The sequence below is a fragment of the Python bivittatus genome, unplaced genomic scaffold, assembly GCF_059951505.1.
Source record: "Python bivittatus isolate LINGU-HERP-01145 unplaced genomic scaffold, Pbiv_v1 ctg000960_np1212, whole genome shotgun sequence".
NCBI lineage: Eukaryota > Metazoa > Chordata > Lepidosauria > Squamata > Pythonidae > Python > Python bivittatus.
This window is the reverse complement of record NW_028277124.1, coordinates 273,486-293,141: the sequence shown is the minus strand read 5'-3', so window position 1 is coordinate 293,141 and position 19,656 is coordinate 273,486. Positions and strand designations below refer to the sequence as shown.

Sequence of the window (19,656 nt, the reverse complement as noted above, 5' to 3'; positions counted from 1 at the left end):
CATCCCATATTCAGAACACCTACAAATGCAAGCTGTACTATTATTGTTAGTGGAGAGCATCAGCTATTAAAAATGTCTATGTATTTTTTTTTAAAATGTTTCCAGTGATCCAACTGTCAAATCAGCTCAATAAGTTATTTCCTTTTAAAGCAAACTTTTCATCATAATGGTTGCAAAGAGTCACAGGAAATAAGATTTCGATGGTAGCAGTCAGCTTATCCTCATGTAATGAATCAGATATTAATGATGACTCAAGTACTAATTACAAAAAATAAGGAGAGTGACTTGCCACAAATCAGTGCTACAATCCAACATGCATGTATCCTCAACACAATTGTAGCAAAATGAATGAGGTGTACCTTCTGTGGCAGTTTTCTGTGTCTTATCAAGAGGGAGGGAGGGAGGGAGGAAGAGGAAGAGAAGAGAATATAGTGATTTTTGTTATAAAATTACTGTGGGTGATTTCTAGTTTAGTTTTATTTTTATATCTTTACTTAATGAATTTACAGAGCTGCCCAACTCAAACAATGTAAGGTGCTTTATACTAAAAGCAAGTAATAAATAGAGAAAAAAATAAACCATGCAATATTAAAAAAAACCCAAAATGTAAAATATAAATTGGCAACCAAACACAATAGTTAAACAACCAGAAGGGAAATTCTACTCAACTGGACACAAATATCTGAGGAAAGAGTCAGGTCTTAAGGCTTTTCTAAAGCCAAGCAGAGTTGGGGCTTGTTGTATGTACTCCCTTATTTCTAAATGCCACCCACTTCAGCTAGCAAAAAGTATAGCTTGATGTTTATTTATTAAACATCAGCAAACGTCAAACTGACAAAAAGAAGTAAAAGGCAGGGAAAAGCAGGAGGGAGAGGCCGAGACATGAACAACAGCCAAGAATGTATCTATGGAAATCAAAAGGACACAGAATGTTCCAGAGCCCCTAGGAGCAATATTGCGGGTAATTAGCATGGACATTCCCAACGGGAGGTGGAAGCAGGATAGGCAGTGATCCTTCCTCCATTTAACACCACAAAGGAAACAGTTTGGTGGACAGGAACGATGTATCCAATAATTTTACGGGACTGAAAATTACACATTCACCCAAGAAAAACAGTGGGCAAAAAGCAATCCATGCAAAATAAAAATAAATGAACATCTTTGAGACTGCAGAGCTGGAAGAGGATATGTCCACTGGACTTCTACCATAGGAAGTGCTCATCACACTTCGTCTGTGTCACTATTGGTGGAGTCATCATTTGATTTTTCATAGAATATACAAAGGGAATCCCATCTTGCTCAGTTGAGTCAGAGAACTTCTCCAACTTGAGTCTTTTTCAAATACCTTGGGTAGCATTGCACTCCTTAATAAGAGCTTAGAAAGCTGTAGTAGCATAGCCCAGATCAGACAGACTAGAGACTATTGATCTGAAAACAAGACTTTTTGTTGTTTTTACTGTCATTTTTCTTTGCGGTCTATACAAAAGTAATCCTATCTCTTTTTCACTGCTCTTCACATCATTTTCTTTTTCCTTTCTTTCCCTCTCCATACACAACCTGTTAATATGTGTGTGTGTGTGTGTGTGTGTGTGTGTAACATATATAGCATGTAGTACGGTTTAAGTGTAAACTATTTTGGGTTTAAAACAGCAGTTTTAAGTGTTTTATGTTCAAAACAAAAGACCAACTACTCACCAGAAAATGGAGATATTTGAAGTGACACTTCAAATGTTATTCCATACAATTTGACTGGAATATTTTCTCAAATCTTGCCATTAGATCTTACATTTAGAAAACAATTGTTTTTCTTCCTGGGTTAGTATGGTCGTGTCTCTTCTGTCACTAGCTTAGGCTGGGTGGGCTACATAGAATGCTTGCTTGTTTATTGGGGGGATTTAATTCTTCCAGTTATATGTTATAGGTGTACTGATGTAGTCACCATTTTTCTGCTTGCTACATACTCATGGACCAGCCTTCTCCTAGAATTCAGGCTGGTGACAGCCTTTGTAACTTTTTGAAGGGCAGTCAAGACCAGGACCTTTGAAGATTGATGTCACTTTATGCAGGTTGGCTATTACAATTGTTTTTAATTTTTTGATGGCTTATAACTGCTTTTAATTTTTTGTTTTGTAGTACTGCACTCTTGTGGGCCATGAAGGAAGTTTAATTAGTATGGACTTTTTTGCTTCAGGAAGAGTGAAACAATTCCCAGGTACTTGTAGCATTTGACTTGTTTGGTTGTTTTCTTATCTATATGCCAATTATGTTAGAAAATATGGTAACTTTTGTTTTCTGGTAGTTTATTATCACTACTCCTCCTTGCAATGCTGCTCCAGAGGCCAAGAATTCACCTGAGACCAAAAAGGGTTAATGACAGGAATGCAGTATTGTCTGCATAAAGTATGATTGATAGCCCTTTGTTTGGGGCAGGTAAGTGTAGCTCTTGCAGATATTTGACCACAGAATTTATATAAATGTTAAACAAGAGAGGATACAACCATAGCTCATTCCCTTCATAGCTGAAACTGACAGCTGCCCTACATAATTGCAACTGACTAGTTTAGATATTACAGGTAGTCCTTGGTTAATGACTGGAATTGTGACTGGAATTTCCATCACTAAGCAATGCAGTCGTAAAGTGCGACATCACGTGACTACATCACTTAGTGATGGCAAACCCAGCAGTCCCTGTTGCTGTCATTAAGCAAGGATCGAGGGTTGTTAAGCAAGGACCCCCTCACAACTTCCTGCCCACTTCCAACAACCAAAGTCAATGGGGAAGCCAGCAGGAAGTTGCAAGTCCAAGGTGGCTTACAAGCAGGTTGGCAGGCAGGTGGTGGGTGCTGCTAGGTGGGGAAGTTTTTGCAGGTGGCTGGTGTGGTGCAAGAGTGGGGGTGGCTGCTGCCAGGTTGGGGAGACTTACCAGAATGATTTGCAACCTTTCCTGCCACCTTCCCTATTGACTTTGCTTGTGGCAGAGGTCACAAATGGCGATCATGTGACTTCAGGACACTGCAACCATTGTAAGTGCAGCCAGTTGCCAAGTGCCCAGATCATGATCATGTAACTGTGGGGTGCTGGGACGGACAGAACTTCAAGGACCGGCCACAAGTACCACTTGTTCAGTGCCGTCATAACTTCGAATGATCACTGAATGAGTGGTTATTAAGTTTTTTAAATCTTATCTCATAAAAACTTTCTGGATATTAAATCAAAGACCTCTTCAAAATCTACAAAAGCTACATACAGGGGCGTATTGGTGCCCTATGTGTCTATATCTTCTAAGTGCTTGAACAGTGATCTATTATCAATGTTCCTTCCCTGAAACCAGCTTGCTCATCTTGTAAAATGTGCTCATTCTACCCTGTTACAGAGCTTCCAGCATAAATGTCTTGCAATAATTTGCTGATTGTATCCAGAGTCTGATGGCCTGCAACTTGCCAACTTGCTTCTATCTCTTTTTTCAAAAATTGAGATAACTATTGCAAAACACCAGTTTTCTGAGATGTGCGCTGTTTTACCAATATGAGCAAGTTGGGATGCAAGAAGCAGGGCTCACTAATCACCATTAGCCCTAATTAGTTCTGCTGGGATAGAATGCAACATCTGAATAATATTCACACTGGGTGGAAATCCCAGTGGCTCATCTGGGTTTGTATAGATAAACTCCATCGTTTGTGTCCTGTAAGAGATGGTGGTAAATTTTTGTTTACTTAGGGTAAATTCACATGTTTAACTAAATTCTTCTCATTAACAACAACAACGACAACAAAACTACTCTGAGGATAGGCCACATGCCCATTGGAATGTTCTTATGGATATTCTGGCCTGTGCACACTGAAGGTTTTAATGAGTCACATATCTATTCCAGGCATTCTTACAGGACTTAGACTGTTTTCCCGTTAGTGACTTACAGTGTACATCTAGTTTTTTTTTATTTTTTTATCCGTATTCAATTGCTACCGATTCTGCGGTGACTGCCTGGACGAGTCCCTGCAGTTTTCAAGGCAAGGTGTTTTGGAAGTGGTTTGCCATTGCCTCCTTCCTAGAGCAGAGCCCAACTGGCAAGCGCAAGAGGCAGGGTTTCCGTTGCTTCACGCCTTTTTCAGGTGTGTGCGGCTTCCACGCTAGTGGCAACTGCTCCTGACTCCTTTTGCAAGGCACCGCCAGCATTTTTCCTCTCACTTGAGCGAGAGTCCCCATTTCTCTACTCACGTAGGTTTTCATGCTGCTGGGTTGACAGGAGCTGGGGAGGAAACAGGAGCTCAATCTGCTACGTGAAGGCTGGGCTCGAACCGCTGAAGTGTCGACCATTTCTGGCCGGCAACTTTCAGTGTCATTAAGCCGCTGCGCCACCAAGTCCCCTCCATCTAGTTTTACTGAAGTGAAATAATGCCTGTCCTCAATTCTCTTATTTTGGCATAACAATTGTTGGATGACTCTGGAAGACTGTTAGTGGGGAACTAACCTTAGGATCCCAAATCTAAGAAAGGACAAACCCTTTCTTCCTATTACTTCATATCAATAAATAAAATAAAATCCTCCTTAAAAATACCACAAGTTGTTTTCTGCCCCTCAGTTTTATGGGCTTTCTATTTTATTTTCTTCTACCCCCCAATGACCAGTAAATAAGCAGCCAATATATCAGTTGTATGTTAATGTGGCATGCTTTTTATTTTATTTATTTAAAATCTCAAGTTCTACCATCCCCCACTCATATAAGATTCTTTTAATTGCTCTACTATACTTCTTTTTATCAGAAAACTTTGTGCTGTCCTTCACATTGTGTTCTATCTTGTTCTCTGAATCTTCCCAAATTTGCTCTTTCATTGTAACTAATTATTTCACCTCTGGTTCTGGCGCGCTACATTTATTAGCAAAAAGCAGCAGATTATAATAAACACAGCACCTGACCATGGCTACTCATTTCTTTTAAATCCTCTCCTTAAATTTCTTAGGGCCTCTTTATGGACCTCCTGATTCTTCAGCCAAATCTCTCACCCATCGATAGATCATGGCAATAAAATGCCTTATAGAAACAAGCGCTGTTTTAGCTGATCTGCAACACTGGAGGTACCCATGTATTCGACATTGTTCTTTCCAAAATGATCAAATCTTGCTGAAGTGAAGTGAATCTTTTCTAAACAACTGGAGCATCATTCTGCATAATACAAATGAAGATTCTACCCTACATCAACCAACCTTCACAACCCTTAACACAGATATGACTTCTGTGCCGATACAAGAATCCATGAAAGTCCTCTTTCAAATATTCCTGCAGTGTGCATAATCACTTCCATTTAATTGCCCACCATTAATCTGGCACTTTAAGCTTATTTTCTTTCTGACACTGTCCCTCAAGCACTAAAAGGAACAGCCAAAATGCTTCACATGATGGCAGCGAATCTAAAGCCAGTGCCACTCATTGCTGTTGATAGGGCTATGAACTGCAACCATGCTAACCATACCAGAAACAGGCAGTCAGTTTCAACACTATAGTTGTGATGTGGCTAATGTTATGTCAATGTGTTCCAAGGAAAACAGTCAGCTAGCCAGCTGTTAAGCAGAGGACATTGGAAAAGGCAAACTCTTGTGAACCACTACTGGTGATCACTGCAGTCAGAAATTTCCTAACTATAGCTATACTCGTAAGACCTAGCAGCTGGAACCGAAGAACAGTTGGAGGCACATCACATATTAATTTAACATGTTTGTTTATATTTAATATAGATTTTTAACATGGATAGAAATTGGTATTCCCATATATGCCACTAGCTGGATTGGGACAGTTATTTAAAGATTCAGGAAGTACAGATAAATTTGTTTTATTAAAACCAGGGAAGAATAGTTTAGCCAGTTGAGCTTTCAAAAAGCTGCTGAGTCATTTCTCAGAAAAGCTATTTTGAAAATCAAAGTTGCAAGCCCTTTGGGCAGGTCACCTACTTGGAAACAGATAGATCAGGTCTAGTTTGGCCTAGTTTTCCTGGCACAGGAAGGGCACCAGATAATCCTGATCTTTAACTGAAAGTTCAGCAAAAGCATTATGTGAGCAGTAAAGTACAATACAAGTGGGTAACAGCATTTTCAATAGTTTGTGAAATGTGTTGTATCAACACTAGACTATAGATTCTTTAGCTTCTTGCATTTTCTATCAGCCACTGTAATTGGTACTGTTCAATTCAAGATGTTTCAAAGACAGAAATAAGAATCATTGCCGTGAAGCAATAAACTAATTCTCAAGGATTACCCAATGAATATTGGCTGTAGGCAGTAAATGTTAAATAACTGATTACACATTGTAATTACACAGGATTACACTGGAAATAAGGGGATCAAAATTTCCCCATTATCATCCCCAGACCAATGGTCTGGTGGAACAATTTAATCAAACCCATAAAGCAAATGCTGAAAAAAATATGTTTTGGAGACAGGTTCTGATTGGGACAGGTGGCTCCCATTCTCATTTGCTTATCAGGAGGTCCCTCAGACTTTTTCAGGATTCTCTCCTTTTGAGTTGCTGTATAGCTGAAAAATCAGGAGATTCCTTCAGATGGTTAGGTAAACTTGGGAAGGAAAGGCCAAGCCTCTTTCAAGCAGCATTACTATATCCTACAAATGAGGGATATGGTAGACCAGATGAGGGACATGGCTTCAGAGAACCTTCACCAATCCCAAGTGCACCAAAAATCATACTATGACCAGCATACTACACAACGAGAATTTCAACCGGGACAGAAAGTGTTACTGCCTTCTACTGCGAGCAAATTATTAGCTCAGCAGCAAGGGCCTTTCTGACACTTAGGACCAGTCAATTGTGAAATCCTCATGCCTGGACATCACCCCTCAAAGCAAATCTGGCATATCAAACTGCTTAAAAAGTAGGTGGAACCTGAAAGCCAATTTCATTCCAGTTTGATGGTTCATCAGATATATGAGAGGGTCAAAGAGAATGATGAATTTTTTTTAGATTTTTTTTTTATCCCATCTTTCTTATTTTTTAATAAATAACTCAAGGCAGCGAACGTACCTAACAGTCCTTCCTCCTCCTGTTTTCCCTGTGAGGCAGCTGAGCTGAGAGAGAATGACTGGCTTACTCCCTACTCCTTCAGAATCAGATGTCACTGACTAGCCTAGATTATCTCATTTAAGTCATGAACAACAACAGTTAAAAACAAGCATTTTGAAACCATATCAACAACTATTCTCCAGTAAATCTGGGTGAGTGCATTTTGTGACCCACAGAATCAAAGTTAAAAACCCCACACCAATTCAATCCCCATAATATCAGCTAGAGCCTGAGTGCAGGCAGAAGAGGAAATTCAGTACATGCTCCAAGAAGGTATAACTCAGCCATCAGATAGCAAGTGGTCCAGCCCCTTCTTGCTTGTTAACAAGAAAGATGAGGGAGTTTGGTTTTGCATAGCCTACAACCGCTCAAACACAGTTGCAGAATTTGATGCTTATCCTACCCCCAAACTAATGACTGTGTAGAAAAACTTGGCAAGGCCCAATATATCACCACCCTGGATTTGACCAAGGGTTATTGGCAGGTACCTTTAGAGGAAGGAAAGAAGAAATATACAGCATTCTGTACACCACAAGCCCTGTAGCACTTTATGGTAATGCCATTTGGACTCCATGGTGCTCTAGCAGCTTTCCAGAGGCTTATGGTGTTAAAAGGGTGCGAGGCCTTTACAGCTGTATACTTAGATGATATAGCCATCTCCTGGCAAGATCATCTAGCGCATTTACAACAGGTTTTCAGATGCTTGAAAAAGGTAGAACTGACTATCAAACTGTCCAAAGGTACATGGGTCCAATCAGAGGTTAAATACTTAGGCAATGGGGTCCTCAAACCTCAAGCTGATGAGGTGGAAGCCCTTTGCCAATTGTTTCAACCATTAACCAGAGAGTTCGAAAGTTCTTGGGAATGATGGGATAGTATTGGCAATTCATCTCTAATTTTTCAAGTTTATCTGCTCCCTTAGCTGGTCTTACTAAAAGGCTAAGCCTACAAAAAAACATATGGATCATGGTGTGTGTAATGGCATTTCAGAGTTTGAAGCAAGCAATATGCCAAGTACCAATTCTCAAGAGTCCAGATTTTTCACAAGACTTCATAGTGAAGGTAGATGCCTCAGAAGTAGGCATAGGAGCTATCCTCGAATAAGGTCCATCAGGAGACGTAGGCCCCATCACCTCATTAGTAGAAAACTACTACCACAACAACTTCACTATAGAAATTGAGTGTCTAGCTATCAAATGGGCTCTCAAATCCCTGCACTATTACTTGATAGGGAGGCCATTTAAACTGTTCACTGACCATCAGGCTTTGAAGTGGTTATGGTCTATGCATCGAACTAACCCAAGATTGACTCAGTGGTCATTGGCCTTACAACCTTATCAATTCACCTTGAACATGTGCCAGGAAAAGATTTGGTGGCAGATTATCTATCCCAATTACCCAGAAACAATCAGCTTATACTGAAGAAAATCCATTTACCAAGAAGAGCTAAACGCAAGCAAGACATTAGTCAAGATACTTCCTCTATGTCCTGTGGCTTACTCCAAACAGGAGATGAAGTGATCAGAGTGATCAGAAAACAAGTATGGCTGGGGCCTCCCTACCTCACAGAAGATTTGAAAGCTGCAGAAGCCCATCAAAGAGGGCTGTCTGAGGCCTAAGTAGGGGGTAATGTGGAGAAGGGAAAACACCAGCCTCCTCTTACATAAGGCTGGCTAAGCTTACAGGCTGTTCTACTAAAAGGGCAAATGTGGGGGTTGGAGAAGAAGATGGAGGAAGACAGCAGATGTCAGAACACAATGACAAAGAGAAGCCTGCAGAGGAAGCTCTGGAAATTCCCTTATCAAGACCTGTATAAAAGATTCTCCCAGCCATCTATGTTGCCTGTTTGGGACCCAGCTCATTTGTCAGGCAACTGGTTCCTCTATTGGAATTCCTTATGTGAGGAATGGAAGGGGCCAAAGTCTTCATAAGAAGACATTACCTGTTTGCCTGTTTGCTGAGGCTGGGCACCCATTGAGTCTGCTGGTATGGATGAGGATATCAAGCCTCAAACTGCTGCTCTCATTTTTCTTTCTTGATTTGAATATTTTATGTTTGAGAATTTTTCTTTTGTATGCTTGCTTTGGACTGCTGACACTCCAAAGAGTCTGCTTTGTTTTCAGCCCCTGATCCTGAATGCTTAAGGATCTGGGAAGAATAAACTGCAGCAGTTTTTCCTGTGTTTTTGGAGTCCTGTGTTTGTTGCTGTAACTCATGAGTCAGCATCCTGCCTCTTTGAATACAAGGGACTTTGCCATCACTTCAACAAATATAATGTAGGGCAATTCTGCATAGCAGTTTTAACCTGCTTATCTCCCATGCTGATATAGCTGGAAATGAAGCCAACTTAAGAAATCACTGGTCACATTTCAAGTTTTGGCAAGGTGTTCTGGCCATTTGACAGTTAACACAGTTCCTGAATGAGGGATTCCCTTGCTTCTTTATCCATGTCCATTCATGCCAAGAAAGCAATCACCAGTTAATGGTATTTGCTGATGCACAGCGAGAGTGGATGGGAAAAAGCAATGCATTGTAATGGAGTAAATAACACATAGTAACTCTTGTGCTCAAATATGAAACTGCAAAAACTAAGCAACTCATTTGCATGATGTTGCCTAAGACAGATCCCACGTGCAAACCTCACCTCACAAACAATCAACTTTTCTAACATGAAAGGAATTCCCTTCAGTCAGTCAATACAAAAATTGGTAAGAGTATTATTTCATTAAAAACTAGAGTAGGTAGTTTTCTGCTTTCCTGATAGGTCAGGCTAAAGACTCAACTTGAATGAAAGATGACAAACAACTGTGAGAGTGCCAATCCTAAAATTGTAGAGCAAGGGGATATGAAGCCTATCTATGGCCATTAAGATCATGGTCTCAAAAATTTGGCCACAGACTACCAAATAAAGGATCAAAATCCTATTTATTTTTTTTAAGATAAAACAAAGGTTACATATTTACTTATTAAATTTATATCCTATTTCATCATTAAAAATAATCCCATAGTGGAAAACATGAGGAAACAATGAGATGAAACACGCTGGAATCTGTAGTTAGCATGGAAGATAACATCTTTAGAACCTTATATTAAATACTAAAGATTCTTGGCCGTCTGTCTTTGCTTGCTGAAAAAAAATATCCTTCATACAAATGAATGACCCTCCAGTTTAAGCATGGGCTTCAGGGACCCCAGCACTGGAAAACAGTTGGACTATAAGGTAATTTTAGACTTCGAAATTTACAGGCAGTTTTGATGGTAATGTGTAATACCACTTATTTCAAAAGGTGATCATCCAGACTTGCTACATTGGTGTGTGTGTGTGTGGGGGGTGTCCTGTGCATTTCACAGAGTGGGTTCCCTACATCTGCAGGATAGACTCCTTTTCCCCTATATTTTTCCCTCTTTGCTGTTATATAAAGTGATATTCCATCCTGTAAATCAGAGTTGGGTTATCATTTTCAGGTCAAGGACTGCAATATCATCCAGATTGCTGGCAGGCACATGTTTACGAATGGGGGGGGGGGCAGGGGGGGGGCGGACTGTGGGTTTAAAGGTATAGCTGGTGTTTTTGATAGCCTTGTACATTCACCTCTACCTTTCTTCTGTGAGGAAGAGGGTTGTGAAAAACCTTGGGATTACAGCTGGTATACATGTGTAAATAAATACATAAACAAATAGTGCACCACTCCCATTTAAGTCACTCCTGGATTTTGGTGAGTCAATCTTGGGGTGTTTTTAGGAAGTGCGAGGGACCACAAGCATCCCACCAGCCAAGGTTGACCCATCTGTTCTATAGGTAGAATGAGGAGGTAACGGGAACGTGTCTGGGAAAGAGGATCTTTCTTCCTAGGACTGAGAGAAGGACTGGCCCAAGTTGTCCAGCTGGTTACAAAAGGCAGGACCAGAACTTGCAGTCTCCTGATTTCTAGCCTTTCTAACCACTAGACCAAATTGGGTCTCAATTCTTGGCCTTAACTCATTAAAGAAAGTCTGTGTGAATCTTGCTTCCTTGATTGTATTCCAGTTAAGGGGCTTGTCAGTTAAGAAAGACAAAGGATTTTGAATCCAGTGAAAAAGTCTCACTGACAGATGCAGTTCTATTATCCACTTTAGCCAAAGAGACAATTGACTATTCCCTTTTTTTTCTTCCCATTTCAACCCATTGTTCCTTATTCTTTTCCCTTATATATCCTTTATAAGAGAGCAGCCTGTCTCAACCTCAAAAATGAAAAGGTAATTGGAAATTCAAACACTTTAAGGTCATTCAGACTATTAGAAACCTTAAAGAACAGTGATAAAAACAAGGTATTTCGTTCAGTTTTAACCTTTGAAGTAGAAGATACACTCACTGCATCTTGGTACCTTTTTTTCAGGTGTGCATCAATAATGATTTTAATAAATTATTTGCTAAATTTGTAATGTCAGGTTACTGGCAACAGAAATGAATAAGCACTGATACACTATGTTATCAACTTATGCTATATTTGATCCTATCTCAAATGGAGACTCAGTAAAAGTGGGGCGGAAAATTGCTCTTTGTCCCTCTGTATTGTACATTCAGCATATACAATCCTAGCTGTATTTCAACTGTTTAATTCAGCAAGGAAACAGATTATGGGTTCAACGTAAGTATCAAGAGGGGAGGAAGAATAGGTCTGAACAAAGTGCCAATAACAGAAAACTCACCATGATATAACAAACATGGGGAAGATCTCATATTTTCTCTTATTCCATAAAGAGCAAAGACAAAATGACCTACTAATTTATAGTAAATTATTTTCTATTTTTATTATTTCTTCATTATTTGCCCACCCCAAAGATACTTTTCAGTTTGACTTTCCAAGGAAGAGGTTCCAAGGCAGGGGGGAAAAATGTATTAGTTGGGCAGTTCTGTCTTGCAATTTAAACATTCCTTCTTGGATGCATAGGGTTTTTTTTATTCAATTATTTTTATTTTTCATAATATACAAATTGAAAAAACAAAAGGAAAAAAATATAAAGATTAAAAGAGTTTTAAAAAATAGATGAAATAATACAAACATATACAAACATGTATAAAAACGAATTCCGACTTCCTTTGCAAAAGATATATACGAAAAACTTTTCATACAACCTTGTTTAACTTTATAAGACTTCTACTCTTCCCAGTAGTCTATTATTATAATGAATCATCAAACCCATATGTCACTATTTGATTATGTTCAATTTCGTACAAGAAACAGTAAAAGTCTTCCAGTCCTTCTTAAATTTTTTCAATGTTTTTTTCCTTTATAATCACTGCCAATTTTGCCATCGCTGTGAGTTCCGACAACTTAACTATCTTCTTGGATTCATAGTTATGGCTGTTTACTGTGCTCTCTTTGCCTTTTCTGTGGAATAGGTTGCCACAGGAATGAAAAAAAAGAGCAAGTTCATAGACTCATTTTTCTTATATTTCTTTCCCTCCCATCTTCATTTTTAACTTGTTTGAGCTTACCCTTTCTGTCTAGCACATTGCTGCAGCAGCAGAAACATGTGAGCTCCTAAGGACAGATGCTTTGGGTTTAAGGGTCAAAACATATAAATATCATGCCTCTCAAAGCCAGCCTGTCATTTCTGTGACCTTAGCAAAAGCACAAAATATCTCCTTGACATTGATCATTCACATAACAGATGTCAGGTGTGAAGCTGAATTAGAATTAATCAAAAAGTACAGCTGTATTTACTATGGACAGAGACAAAGTTCATATCAAACCACATATTGCTAATCAAAGCAACAGTATCTGTTCTGGAAACAGCTGCTTTCAAGACAGTAATTACCACTATCTCTACTTCCTACTTTTCATTTCCTTGGACCTCAATCTTTAGTATTCTGCCTATCATGTCTACCCTACAAGTCCAAGCTGAGATGCATATATATTCAGGACAATAATTCATGCACCTGATAAAGTGGATTATAGACCCTGAAAACCTATGGCATGATAAATGCTTTAGTCTTTAAGGTGTCACAAGACTTCTTTTTGCAGCTACATATTCAAGGCAGTATTTGAAACATAATCAAACTTGTATGTGAAATATCATTAACTTGCAACCTAGGCAAAAATGTGTATGCTTTCTTTTTCTTTATTTCTTAATGGATATTGCATGGAAACTAGATATTATGCTTCACTCTTCACCATTGGGTTCTTTGTGTTTTCTGAGCTTTGTTGTTTTCTTGTAGATGTTTCATTACCAGGCTCAGTAACATCATCAGTGCACTGGAGGGTGAAGTTAACAATGAAGTTTTCATTTTCAAGATGACTGAGAGTATATGACTGTTCCCTCTTTCATTATACGATCATCTTTTCTATAGTCCTCAGCCCGTATATATGCTTCAATTAGATCCGAAAGGAAGGCTTCATGTGGCTTCTTGGGATTAGGAAGCAGGAGAAGACAGGGAGGCTGCAAAATGTTGGAGCAACATGTAATCCAAAAAATAACACACAAAATGAGCTCAAAAATATCACAAGAAATTCAAATGTGTGTTGAAAGCACTCTGAGAAGCTAGTAGAAGAGCAGAGGACTCTTTTGCAAATGGGAAAAAGTGAGGAAACTAGAAGATTTCAGCCCAGTATTAATAAAACACCCATAAAAAGTATGGGCTTTATGCAGAATTCATTGCAAAGTAGCAAATTCCTTACAAACCTTCAGAATGGTTTACTATAATGCTTCATCTATTCAAATACCCAGAGCCATCTGTTTTTTCTTGCCTCTTGGCACTTGTCCACCTATGCTGCAAGGGTCTTTCAGTGGCAATGGGAAATTAAACATGCCACTTAAGGAAAAAATAGAGAGCAGAGATACAAGTCATTGCATAGTAGAAAGGATGGGCCCAGTTAATTGGAGTCACGCAGTTTTTCTGTGATCAGTTAACTCACTATTTCTCCATTTTGATTAACAGATTAATGTAATGCCTCCTAAATAAATACAAATAGCACATTATTAATTCAAGATATACCATTCATAATGGACAGTTGATGCATGAAATCCTGTGTGATGATGTAATGTGTATCCATCTGTTCTATGCACAGAGAAACAGTGAACACACATACAAACAGTGGAAGCCAGGTCACGCCACAGTGAGTGGAGGACAGGATTTCACCATAAATAAATGTATTTCTTTATTTTTGCTTCTAGGAACAAATCATAACTATTTATTTATTTAGGGCAAACCAAAGGAACAAATACTCAAGCATCACTGAGTTCTAATCCAAACATTGTCCTCTGAATTGAATCCCAGATTCTTTACTCAGGTTTCATTCTGACTCACAGGGAGTCAAGCTAGTTTTGAGGCCTTATGAAATTTGGCTCAAAGTTCCGCTGTTTTCATTGCAGCTTGGGAAAAAAAATACAGAGGAGTGATCTAGATTAGCCTTTATCCTAATACTACAGTTCTAGGAGAAAATGTGTGAGGAAGAATATATTGTCATGGAAGACCTCACGTAATTTTGAAGTGGTACAACTTGAGCTATCAGATCTGAGCAGCAAAAATCGAGACAATCACTAGATGACAGCAAAGAGAAACAGAACAATGTTGCTGTCATTGAGTGTTTCCTACAGTCCAGAACATAGATATGTAAGGCATTTGTGGTCAAAGCAAAGGAAAAAGTACTTGTGCCCAGAGTGAGCCTTATCCTTTTAACTGAAAATAAATAAGATGACTTAATTTAATAAAGTGGGATCTTTTGCACCCTATATCTGGCAGACCTAAGTACAACTCAAAAACAGGGTTGCCTGTTTGTGGCAACTAATTAATTTATCTGGAAGATGTCTTAATGTTTAGAACTGATTTCTAAATATATATGTATATGCAGTAGAGCCAGTTTAGTGTAGCAGTTAAGGCACCAGGCTAGAAACCAGAAGACGGTAAGTTCTAGTCCCACCTTAGGCACATAGCCAGCTGGGGGATTGTAATGGAATGTGAGGGTGGCCTTGGATAGCAGGGGAAAGAGATGCTGTCAAGGGAACAATCAGATAAAAGAGAAAGGAGTCCACAACTGGGTAATGGTCAAAGAAAGAAACTTAGGAAAGACCCGCCCTAACTACCCAGGTGGTAAATAGGGAGGGTGGGAGATTTGTGCTTTCACACTTGCAAGATTCTGTTAATGGAACCTTACAATAAAGTAGAATTAGCTCTTCTTGTCTTGTTTCCTGTCTGGTTTACCTGGGAGGGCTGACAGGGACCTTGGCCCAGTCACTCTCTCTCAGCCCTAGGAAGAAGGCAAGGGCAAACCACTTTCAAAAAACCTTGCCAAGAAAATTGCAGGGACTAATTCAGGCAGTTGCCAGGAGTCAACACTAACTTGAAGGCATGCGCGCGCGCACACACACACACACACACACACAGTGCATGCAATGCCAACATGACAGGGGAAAAAAAAGGAATGGACTCAAGGAAGAAAAAAGGAAGTAATGTAATAGCTCAACAATGGGTAGCACCATCTGAGAGAACAGGGTCTTCCTAAAGTGGATGGCATATACGTATCTGAAAAGAAGTAGGTGGTGTGGCATCCGACATATTTCCACTTTAGCATTGCTTGTATATGTGTATAAGTATAGGCTGAAAGAAGAAAAAGTTAATTTTAACTGATGAATATTGAAAATCCTTCACATTAATGAGATAGGCATTATCAATCAATGCATCCAAGTGGACTTTTCTACAACATAAATAACATTAATACCTGCCAATCCTTAAAGTTTACAGAACAATCTCTCTTTTGCTGTTATATCCAACTGTAATTTGTTTTCCATAGCACATTTTGTGTCCAGAATAAATAATCTTAGAATGTAATAAATATTGTGAAGCACTTGGGTTTGTTTCTGTAGTTACCACTGGAGAAGATCTTAAGGCTTCAATCATCTGAAATCTAATAAATATTTTATCAGTTTTGCTGATTCCAAGACTATACCTAAAATAATATTACACTTCCACAATGGAAGGATGAATGACATTCTAAATCTAACAGCTTTACACACAAGAGAAAATAGAAAATCCATCAGTGGAATAAACAAATGAGTTATTTCTTTTCCAAAATTGTCAACTTGGATCTATCTTTCTTCACTTCTTATTAGTTTCTTGCAATGAATTGAAATAATCACACCCCTCAGCTATATATCTATCATTCTAGATTGTTTTTTGGGTAGATTTTGTGTGTACAGCTGAAAACATCAGTTGGAAGATGCTACTTTGTTTTCATTCTGCATATTTTTTAGGATAGAATATAAAATAATGTTCAGATTGCCACCTGCTCTCAAGAGAAACCAGATATTTCTTCTACTCTGGGAATGCTCAATGCAGCCCTTAAAATATCAATCCAGGCCTTTTTTCCTGCATCTTTTTAATTTAATTCAGTCTTCAGTCTCTTTTCTGCAATTCAAAGAATGTCATGTTTTCAATCATCTATCTGCTGACCAAGTGGCAGACTGACTTACCATCCTTTCTGGTGATATAGATACAGATATAGAAAAATCTCTCTCTCTCTCTGTCTCTCTCTCTGTCTCTCTCTCTGAACTGGATTTCTATGTTCACTTTTAATTTTCCTTTAGGTGAAATGCTAGTGGTAATTCTAGTTCCTCCAAGTACTGATGCTGCATAATCTCCACTTGTTTTAATATAATTCTAGCATATTGTGCTTTTGATATTGAAGGGAACAACAAAAGTGTAGTATGGCTTTTACCAGCAGGCTTATCTGAAATGTCTGTGTCATTAATGCTCTATAAGAGAATGGGAGGAATACAAATTCAGTGTTAATCTTTATTGTTAAATACTTAATTTTTAATGTTTCTTGGATCCTGGTTTTGGAACAGAGAATGATTGCATCTACAAATCAATTTGATATGTGTGTTATAAGATGAAAAAGGAAATGCATTTTTCTGTATTGCCATGCAAACAGAATTTAATCCACTTTCACAAGCAGTTTAACATCTACGTTTATGATTCAGAAGACATGGGAAGGGATGCAATCTATTTAAAAAGGAAAAAGGGGAAGTCTGGATACTTTCAAAAATGTTATATTTGGCCAGTAAAACCACTAAAAAGTTTTCAGTACAAATCCATTGTATCTAAATATGTGTTTTATTGAAAGATCATGAACTTTGTTTGAAGAAAACCTAATGTTCTGCCACCCCTAAGTACCAGGTATGAGGTAGATAGGCTAAATAGCTAATTTAGTTCAGTGATTTTTCTTATGCAGCCAAAATAATTATATCTTCACAAAGAAAAGTAATAATAACAGGCTTGGGGAAACAGTGTTTAGAGGAGTACTCAAAAGAGTTGGGGGAGGATGCCTATCAGTAGCTACATGAAAATAGAACATGCCCAGTGGCATAAAAAGGTGGCCATTGCTACAGGAAGAGAAAATAGAAGTGCGGGGAAGGGAGGGAGCAGACTATAACAAACTAGAAAATATCTGGAACCTTGTTTAGACTTAATTTCAGTCAATGTGATGGAATGGAATTATGAAGGCCAAGCTCAGGGAGACAAAGATTTTCTTGGGAAGATTGATGTCAGGGCTAGCCCAAGGAACTCCAAGAGACAATGCCAATTCAGTCCAGCTATGTTTATTAGCTACAACCTCTAGCAAGAATCTTCCCAGACTAAAACCCCAGTTCCCAAAGTCCTCCAGCCACAACAGTGTGAATTCCTCAGGGAGGTGCCAGTCTCATCCTCTTGTTCCTCCCGCGCGGTTCTGGTGAGCTAAGAAAATGTTTGTCTCCCTGAGCTTGGCCTTCATAATTCCATTCCATCACAGTCAAGTAGCCAATGATTTCCCAGCTCTCCAACCTGTGCAATCCCACATTATGGATGTTTCTGACACTCAATAATATGTTTTTACAAGAAGGAACCAAAGAGAATTTCACAGTGCTAATGAGCCTTTAGATCAGTTGTGAAAAAGATCAAGGAAGAGGTTAAGTGGATAATGAATGCAAGTAGACAGCCAGAAAGCAGAGAGAACTTAGCAAAGTGGATAAGAGAAGGGCAAGGCAGTTGACAGCAGGGCAGGGTAAAAAGAAGGAAAGGAAAATGAGATAACAAGTATACCTAAAACAAATTGGAAAAAAAAGACTTTGACAAGCCAAATATTCATTCTGGTAATTTAGCACAGAAGCAGGGTTTTGTTGATATAGCTCTTTAAGAAACAACTTTTTACATACTCTCTGATCATGTATACAGAAGTTTGTCTCACTCAGGCAAAAACAGAACACTTCTTTTAATGCTACCTCTTGACTGACTATATAATTTATTTTATTCATTTGTAAGATTTATATCCTGCCCTTCCTCCAGGAGGTCAAAGTGGCATCTCCTCCTCCAATTTCTCCCCATAGCAATTCTGTGAGGTAGGTTGGGCTAAGACAGAGTGACTAGCCCAAAGACATCATGTGAGCCTCATGGTGGAGGGAGGACTTGAATCAGGTCTCCCCATACAGTGGCTATAATGGTCTTTTCTTTTATATAATAAGAATACTTAATAGAATCTCTGACATTACAATTAATCTAGCTATCATTGTTGCAAGATAATTATACTCACATTCGATAATATTTATTATCTGGACAAGAAGCTATAAGACAGGGTCTCAAACCTATAGTCTTCCAAGTCATTTTCTCCAGCCCACAACAATATTAAATTAATCAGCAATAGTACTGAAAACAATACAGAGTAAAAGTGAAGTATAGTTGTACAATTCTGTGCAGCAATCTTTTTGATGTGTATCACAAGACTGCACAAATTATTTTTGGATGCCTTTTAAACAATTTGCTATGTAACAGATTGCTGATTTTAGATGGCATCACCAGTTCTAATGTGTTTGGTATTAAAAAAAAAAAAAAAACAGTTGTGGAAGAAAAAACAGTTTTCCAAGACCAATGAGAGAATTTAAATTTTTTCACAGTTTTAAAAGATAAAATTCAGTCCCTTTTTTCTCAGCAATGGTCACTGTTCTCTAGGAATATAACATTCATCAGTACTATGACTCAATGCATTGTGAAAAATATGAAATCATGAAAAAATTCAAGAGGAAACAATTCTGTAATTTAAAGCAGCATTTGTCAGGCAATCGTCCCCCCCCCGCCAAGTCTTAACAAGTCTAGAGAAGATTCAGCAAGAACAAGTTTTGTAGTAAGTGAAATGACAGCTAATTCATTGTGACCTTTTTCAGAAGATATATTTGAAAAAGAATGTCTTCATAGGTGAAGAAAATACCCAGTCCTGGAAAGAAGAAAGTTTCTGAAGGCACGAGACAATCTGCTAACCCAGTTGCTCCCAGGATTATAGCTTTAGCAGATAACGTGAAGAAACAGTTGGATCAAATAGGAGAAGATTTCAAAACATTTTCCACTGCTATTGATAAAAGTACAGATGATTCACATAGTGCACAGTGTTCAGGGTTCATCAGAGGCATGGATTATAATTTGAAAAGGATTAAAGAATTATTAGACTTCTACCACTAAATGTTACCCACATAGGCTGTGACGTATTTCAAGGACTGGGAAAGAACGTTGAAAAAGCTGAACTGCAATGGAAGAAACTTGAATGTTTGGCTATAGATAGTATGCCATCATTATGTTCTGA

The 19,656-nt window shown here is 38.5% G+C and overlaps 1 protein-coding gene across 4 annotated transcripts in view; it reads left to right on the top strand.

The window, feature by feature from the left end:
• LOC112541346 (uncharacterized) overlaps nucleotides 1-19,656 on the top strand; it is a 124,025-nt gene that overhangs the window by 77,739 nt on the left and 26,630 nt on the right. For 3 of the 4 annotated variants that reach the window (XM_088131388.1, XM_088131389.1, XM_088131391.1), the window contains one exon: nucleotides 2,134-2,212. The exons of the other annotated variant lie outside the window; for it this stretch is intronic. The gene's annotated coding sequence lies outside the window, so the exon portion shown is untranslated. The remainder of the gene's footprint in view (nucleotides 1-2,133; nucleotides 2,213-19,656) is intronic. 4 annotated transcript variants of the gene reach the window in all.